Below are 9,343 nucleotides of genomic sequence, written 5' to 3' on the forward strand. Positions count from 1 at the left end.
TATCATAATAACAGTAGATATGGCTGGTCTGTCATAATATAATAGAGACAGTAGATCTAGCTGGTCTGTCATCATATAATAGAGACAGTAGATCTAGCTGGTCTGTCATAATATAATAGAGACAGTAGATCTAGCTGGTCTGTCATAATATGAGACAGTAGATCTAGCTGGTCTGTCATATTATAATAGAGACAGTAGATCTAGCTGGTCTGTCATAATTCATAATAGAGACAGTAGATCTAGCTGGTCTGTCATATTATAATAGAGACAGTAGATCTAGCTGGTCTGTCATAATATAATAGAGACAGTAGATCTAGCTGGTCTGTCATATATAATAGAGACATCTAGCTGGTCTGTCAATAGAGACAGTAGATCTAGCTGGTCTGTCATAATAATAGAGACAGTAGATCTAGCTGGTCTGTCATGTCAGTAGATCTAGCTGGTCTGTCATAATATAATAGAGACAGTAGATCTAGCTGGTCTGTCATAATATAATAGAGACAGTAGATCTAGCTGGTCTGTCATATATATAATAGAGACAGTAGATCTAGCTGGTCTGTCATAATATAATAGAGACAGTAGATCTAGCTGGTCTGTCATAATAATAGAGACAGTAGATCTAGCTGGTCTGTCATAATATAATAGAGACAGTAGATCTAGCTGGTCTGTCATATTATAATAGAGACAGTAGATCTAGCTGGTCTGTCATAATATAATAGAGACAGTAGATCTAGCTGGTCTGTCATAATATAATAGAGACAGTAGATCTAGCTGGTCTGTCATAATATAATAGAGACAGTAGATCTAGCTGGTCTGTCATAATATAATAGAGACAGTAGATCTAGCTGGTCTGTCATAATATAATAGAGACAGTAGATCTAGCTGGTCTGTCATAGATCTATAATAGAGACAGTAGATCTAGCTGGTCTGTCATAATATAATAGAGACAGTAGATCTAGCTGGTCTGTCATAATATAATAGAGACAGTAGATCTAGCTGGTCTGTCATAATATAATAGAGACAGTAGATCTAGCTGGTCTGTCATATTATAATAGAGACAGTAGATCTAGCTGGTCTGTCATAATATAATAGAGACAGTAGATCTAGCTGGTCTGTCATAATATAATAGAGACAGTAGATCTAGCTGGTCTGTCATAATATAATAGAGACAGTAGATCTAGCTGGTCTGTCATAATATAATAGAGACAGTAGATCTAGCTGGTCTGTCATAATATAATAGAGACAGTAGATCTAGCTGGTCTGTCATAATATAAATAGAGACAGTAGATCTAGCTGGTCTGTCATAATATAATAGAGACAGTAGATCTAGCTGGTCTGTCATAATATAATAGAGACAGTAGATCTAGCTGGTCTGTCATAATATAATAGAGACAGTAGATCTAGCTGGTCTGTCATAATATAATAGAGACAGTAGATCTAGCTGGTCTGTCATAATATAATAGAGACAGTAGATCTAGCTGGTCTGTCATAATATAATAGAGACAGTAGATCTAGCTGGTCTGTCATAATATAATAGAGACAGTAGATCTAGCTGGTCTGTCATAATATAATAGAGACAGTAGATCTAGCTGGTCTGTCATAATATAATAGAGACAGTAGATCTAGCTGGTCTGTCATAATATAATAGAGACAGTAGATCTAGCTGGTCTGTCATAATATAATAGAGACAGTAGATCTAGCTGGTCTGTCATATAATATAATAGAGACAGTAGATCTAGCTGGTCTGTCATAATATAATAGAGACAGTAGATCTAGCTGGTCTGTCATAATATAATAGAGACAGTAGATCTAGCTGGTCTGTCATAATATAATAGAGACAGTAGATCTAGCTGGTCTGTCATAATATAATAGAGACAGTAGATCTAGCTGGTCTGTCATAATATAATAGAGCCAGTAGATCTAGTAGATCTAGCTGGTCTGTCATAATATAATAGAGACAGTAGATCTAGCTGGTCTGTCATAATATAATAGAGACAGTAGATCTAGCTGGTCTGTCATATTATAATAGAGACAATAGATCTAGCTGGTCTGTCATAATATAATAGAGACAGTAGATCTAGCTGGTCTGTCATAATATAATAGAGCAAGTACAGCCAGCTGGTCTGTCATAATATAATAGAGACAGTAGATCTAGCAGCTCTGTCATATTATAACAGAGCCAGTAGATCTAGCTGGTCTGTCATAATATAATAGAGACAGTAGATCTACCTGGTTTGTCATAATATAATAGAGACAGTAGATCTAGTTGGTCTGTCATAATATATTAGAGACAGTAGATCTAGCAGCTCTGTCATAATATAATAAAGAGACAGTAGATCTAGCTGGTCTGTCATAATACAATAGAGACAGTAGATCTAGCTGGTCTGTCATAATATAATAGAGACAGTAGATCTAGCTGGTCTGTCATAATATAATAGAGACAGTAGATCTAGCTGGTCTGTCATAATATAATAGAGACAGTAGATCTAGCTGGTCTGTCATAATATAATAGAGACAGTAGATCTAGCTGGTCTGTCATAATATAATAGAGACAGTAGATCTAGCTGGTCTGTCATATATATAATAGAGACAGTAGATCTAGCTGGTCTGTCATAATATAATAGAGACAGTAGATCTAGCTGGTCTGTCATAATATAATAGAGACAGTAGATCTAGCTGGTCTGTCATATATAATAGAGACAGTAGATCTAGCTGGTCTGTCATAATATAATAGAGACAGTAGATCTAGCTGGTCTGTCATATTATAATAGAGACAGTAGATCTAGCTGGTCTGTCATAATATAATAGAGACAGTAGATCTAGCTGGTCTGTCATACTATAATAGAGACAGTAGATCTAGCTGGTCTGTCAAAATATAATAGAGACAGTAGATCTAGCTGGTCTTTCATAATATAATAGAGACAGTAGGTCTAGCTGGTCTGTCATATTATAATAGAGACAGTAGATCTAGCTGGTCTGTCATAATATGAGACAGTAGATCTAGCTGGTATCTTATATATTATAATAGAGACAGTAGATCTAGCTGGTATGTCATAATATTATAGAGAGTATAGATCTAGCTGGTCTGTCATAATATAATAGAGACAGTAGATCTAGCTGGTCTGTCATAATATAATAGAGACAGTAGATCTAGCTGGTCTTTCATAATATAACAAAGACAGTAGATCTAGCTGGTCTGTCATAATATAATAGAGACAGTAGATCTAGCTGGTCTGTCATAATATAATAGAGACATTAGATCTAGCTGGTCTGTCATATTATAATAGAGACTGTAGATCTAGCTGGTCTGTCATAATATAATAGAGACAGTAGATCTAGCTGGTCTGTCATAATATAATAGAGACAGTAGATCTAGCTGGTCTGTCATAATATAATAGAGACAGTAGATCTAGCTGGTCTGTCATAATATAATAGAGACAGTAGATCTAGCTGGTCTGTCATAATATAATAGAGACAGTAGATCTAGCTGGTCTGTCATAATATAATAGAGACAGTAGATCTAGCTGGTCTGTCATAATATAATAGAGACAGTAGATCTAGCTGGTCTGTCATAATATAATAGAGACAGTAGATCTAGCTGGTCTGTCATAATATAATAGAGACAGTAGATCTAGCTGGTCTGTCATAATATAATAGAGACAGTAGATCTAGCTGGTCTGTCATAATATAATAGAGACAGTAGATCTAGCTGGTCTGTCATAATATAATAGAGACAGTAGATCTAGCTGGTCTGTCATAATATAATAGAGACAGTAGATCTAGCTGGTCTGTCATATTATAATAGAGACAGTAGATCTAGCTGGTCTGTCATAATATAATAGAGACAGTAGATCTAGCTGGTCTGTCATAATATAATAGAGACAGTAGATCTAGCTGGTCTGTCATAATATTATAGAGAGAGTAGATATTGCTGGTCTGTCATATTATAAAAGAGACAGTAGATCAAGCTGGCCTGTCACAATATCATAGAGACAGAAGATCTAGCTGGTATCTTATATATTATAATAGAGACAGTAGATCTAGCTGGTCTGTCATAATATAATAGAGACAGTAGATCTAGCTGGTCTGTCATAATATAATAGAGACAGTAGATCTAGCTGGTCTGTCATAATATAATAGAGACAGTAGATCTAGCTGGTCTGTCATAATATAATAAACACAGTAGATCTAGCTGGTCTGTCATAATATAATAGAGACAGTAGATCAAGCTGGTCTGTCATAATATAATAGAGACAGTAGATCTAGCTGGTCTGTCATAATATAATAGAGACAGTAGATCTAGCTGGTCTGTCATAATATAATAGAGACAGTAGATCTAGCTGGTCTGTCATATATAATAAGACAGAGACAGTAGATCAAGCTGGTCTGTCATAATATAATAGAGACAGTAGATCTAGCTGGTCTGTCATAATATAATAGAGACAGTAGATCTAGCTGGTCTGTCATAATATAATAGAGACAGTAGATCTAGCTGGTCTGTCATAATATAATAGAGACAGTAGATCTAGCTGGTCTGTCATAATATAATAGAGACAGTAGATCTAGCTGGTCTGTCATATATAATAGAGACAGTAGATCTAGCTGGTCTGTCATAATATAATAGAGACAGTAGATCTAGCTGGTCTGTCATAATATAATAGAGACAGTAGATCTAGCTGGTCTGTCATAATATAATAGAGACAGTAGATCTAGCTGGTCTGTCATAATATAATAGAGACAGTAGATCTAGCTGGTCTGTCATAATATAATAGAGACAGTAGATCTAGCTGGTCTGTCATAATATAATAGAGACAGTAGATCTAGCTGGTCTGTCATAATATAATAGAGACAGTAGATCTAGCTGGTCTGTCATAATATAATAGAGACAGTAGATCTAGCTGGTCTGTCATAATATAATAGAGACAGTAGATCTAGCTGGTCTGTCATAATATAATAGAGACAGTAGATCTAGCTGGTCTGTCATAATATAATAGAGACAGTAGATCTAGCTGGTCTGTCATAATATAATAGAGACAGTAGATCTAGCTGGTCTGTCATAATATAATAGAGACAGTAGATCTAGCTGGTCTGTCATAATATAATAGAGACAGTAGATCTAGCTGGTCTGTCATAATATAATAGAGACAGTAGATCTAGCTGGTCTGTCATAATATAATAGAGACAGTAGATCTAGCTGGTCTGTCATAATATAATAGAGACAGTAGATCTAGCTGGTCTGTCATAATATAATAGAGACAGTAGATCTAGCTGGTCTGTCATAATATAATAGAGACAGTAGATCTAGCTGGTCTGTCATAATATAATAGAGACAGTAGATCTAGCTGGTCTGTCATAATATAATAGAGACAGTAGATCTAGCTGGTCTGTCATAATATAATAGAGACAGTAGATCTAGCTGGTCTGTCATAATATAATATAATAGATCTAGAGACAGTAGATCTAGCTGGTCTGTCATAATATAATAGAGACAGTAGATCTAGCTGGTCTGTCATAATATAATAGAGACAGTAGATCTAGCTGGTCTGTCATAATATAATAGAGACAGTAGATCTAGCTGGTCTGTCATAATATAATAGAGACAGTAGATCTAGCTGGTCTGTCATAATATAATAGAGACAGTAGATCTAGCTGGTCTGTCATAATATAATAGAGACAGTAGATCTAGCTGGTCTGTCATAATATAATAGAGACAGTAGATCTAGCTGGTCTGTCATAATATAATAGAGACAGTAGATCTAGCTGGTCTGTCATAATATAATAGAGACAGTAGATCTAGCTGGTCTGTCATAATATAATAGAGACAGTAGATCTAGCTGGTCTGTCATAATATAATAGAGACAGTAGATCTAGCTGGTCTGTCATAATATAATAGAGACAGTAGATCTAGCTGGTCTGTCATAATTATAATAGAGACAGTAGATCTAGCTGGTCTGTCATAATATAATAGAGACAGTAGATCTAGCTGGTCTGTCATAATATAATAGAGACAGTAGATCTAGCTGGTCTGTCATAATATAATAGAGACAGTAGATCTAGCTGGTCTGTCATAATATAATAGAGACAGTAGATCTAGCTGGTCTGTCATAATATAATAGAGACAGTAGATCTAGCTGGTCTGTCATAATATAATAGAGACAGTAGATCTAGCTGGTCTGTCATAATATAATAGAGACAGTAGATCTAGCTGGTCTGTCATAATATAATAGAGACAGTAGATCTAGCTGGTCTGTCATATATATAATAGAGACAGTAGATCTAGCTGGTCTGTCATAATATAATAGAGACAGTAGATCTAGCTGGTCTGTCATAATATAATAGAGACAGTAGATCTAGCTGGTCTGTCATAATATAATAGAGACAGTAGATCTAGCTGGTCTGTCATAATATAATAGAGACAGTAGATCTAGCTGGTCTGTCATAATATAATAGAGACAGTAGATCTAGCTGGTCTGTCATATTATAATAGAGACAGTAGATCTAGCTGGTCTGTCATAATATAATAGAGACAGTAGATCTAGCTGGTCTGTCATAATATAATAGAGACAGTAGATCTAGCTGGTCTGTCATAATATAATAGAGACAGTAGATCTAGCTGGTCTGTCATAATATAATAGAGACAGTAGATCTAGCTGGTCTGTCATAATATAATAGAGACAGTAGATCTAGCTGGTCTGTCATAATATAATAGAGACAGTAGATCTAGCTGGTCTGTCATAATATAATAGAGACAGTAGATCTAGCTGGTCTGTCATATATATAATAGAGACAGTAGATCTAGCTGGTCTGTCATAATATGGTCTGTCATAGAGACAGTAGATCTAGCTGGTCTGTCATAATATAATAGAGACAGTAGATCTAGCTGGTCTGTCATAATATAATAGAGACAGTAGATCTAGCTGGTCTGTCATAATATAATAGAGACAGTAGATCTAGCTGGTCTGTCATAATATAATAGAGACAGTAGATCTAGAGGTCTGTCATAATATAATAGAGACAGTAGATCTAGCTGGTCTGTCATAATATAATAGAGACAGTAGATCTAGCTGGTCTGTCATAATATAATAGAGACAGTAGATCTAGCTGGTCTGTCATAATATAATAGAGACAGTAGATCTAGCTGGTCTGTCATAATATAATAGAGACAGTAGATCTAGCTGGTCTGTCATAATATAATAGAGACAGTAGATCTAGCTGGTCTGTCATAATATAATAGAGACAGTAGATCTAGCTGGTCTGTCATAATATAATAGAGACAGTAGATCTAGCTGGTCTGTCATATAATATAATAGAGACAGTAGATCTAGCTGGTCTGTCATAATATAATAGAGACAGTAGATCTAGCTGGTCTGTCATAATATAATAGAGACAGTAGATCTAGCTGGTCTGTCATATTATAATAGAGACAGTAGATCTAGCTGGTCTGTCATAATAAATAGAGACAGTAGATCAAGCTGGTCTGTCATATTATAATAGAGACAGTAGATCAAGCTGGTCTGTCATTTCATAATAGAGACAGTAGATCTAGCTGGTCTGTCATATTATAATAGAGACAGTAGATCAAGCTGGTCTGTCATAATATAATAGAAACAGTAGATCTAGCTGGTCTGTCAAAATATAATAGATACAGTAGATCTAGCTGGTCTTTCATAATATAATAGAGACAGTAGGTCTAGCTGGTCTGTCATATTATAATAGAGACAGTAGATCTAGCTGGTCTGTCATAATATGAGACAGTAGATCTAGCTGGTATCTTCATATATTATAATAGAGACAGTAGATCTAGCTGGTATGTCATAATATTATAATAGAGACAGTAGATCTAGTAGATATGGCTGGTCTGTCATAATATAATAGAGACAGTAGATCTAGCTGGTCTGTCATAATATAATAGAGACAGTAGATCTAGCTGGTCTGTCATAATATAATAGAGACAGTAGATCTAGCTGGTCTGTCATAATATAATAGAGACAGTAGATCTAGCTGGTCTGTCATAATATAATAGAGACAGTAGATCTAGCTGGTCTGTCATATAATATAATAGAGATAATATAATAGATCTAGCTGGTCTGTCATAATATAATAGAGACAGTAGATCTAGCTGGTCTGTCATAATATAATAGAGACAGTAGATCTAGCTGGTCTGTCATAATATAATAGAGACAGTAGATCTAGCTGGTCTGTCATATTATAATAGAGACAGTAGATCTAGCTGGTCTGTCATAATAATAGAGACAGTAGATCTAGCTGGTCTGTCATATATATAATAGAGACAGTAGATCTAGCTGGTCTGTCATAATATAAAAGAGACAGTAGATCTAGCTGGTCTGTCATATAGAGACAGTAGATCTAGCTGGTCTGTCATATTATAATAGAGACAGTAGATCTAGCTGGTCTGTCATATTATAATAGAGACAGTAGATCAAGCTGGTCTGTCATAATATAATAGACAGTAGATCTAGCTGGTCTGTCATAATATAATAGAGACAGTAGATCTAGCTGGTCTGTCATAATATAATAGAGACAGTAGATCTAGCTGGTCTGTCATAATATAATAGAGACAGTAGATCTAGCTGGTCTGTCATAATATAATAGAGACAGTAGATCTAGCTGGTCTGTCATAATATAATAGAGACAGTAGATCTAGCTGGTCTGTCATAATATAATAGAGACAGTAGATCTAGCTGGTCTGTCATAATATAATAGAGACAGTAGATCTAGCTGGTCTGTCATAATATAATAGAGACAGTAGATCTAGCTGGTCTGTCATAATATAATAGAGACAGTAGATCTAGCTGGTCTGTCATAATATAATAGAGACAGTAGATCTAGCTGGTCTGTCATAATATAATAGAGACAGTAGATCTAGCTGGTCTGTCATAATATAATAGAGACAGTAGATCTAGCTGGTCTCATAATATAATAGAGACAGTAGATCTAGCTGGTCTGTCATAATATAATAGAGACAGTAGATCTAGCTGGTCTGTCATAATATAATAGAGACAGTAGATCTAGCTGGTCTGTCATAATATAATAGAGACAGTAGATCTAGCTGGTCTGTCATAATATAATAGAGACAGTAGATCTAGCTGGTCTGTCATAATATAATAGAGACAGTAGATCTAGCTGGTCTGTCATAATATAATAGAGACAGTAGATCTAGCTGGTCTGTCATAATATAATAGAGACAGTAGATCTAGCTGGTCTGTCATAATATAATAGAGACAGTAGATCTAGCTGGTCTGTCATAATATAATAGAGACAGTAGATCTAGCTGGTCTGTCATAATATAATAGAGACAGTAGATCTAGCTGGTCTGTCATAA

Source organism: Oncorhynchus tshawytscha, linkage group LG13 (genome assembly GCF_018296145.1).
Source record: "Oncorhynchus tshawytscha isolate Ot180627B linkage group LG13, Otsh_v2.0, whole genome shotgun sequence".
Lineage (NCBI taxonomy): Eukaryota > Metazoa > Chordata > Actinopteri > Salmoniformes > Salmonidae > Oncorhynchus > Oncorhynchus tshawytscha.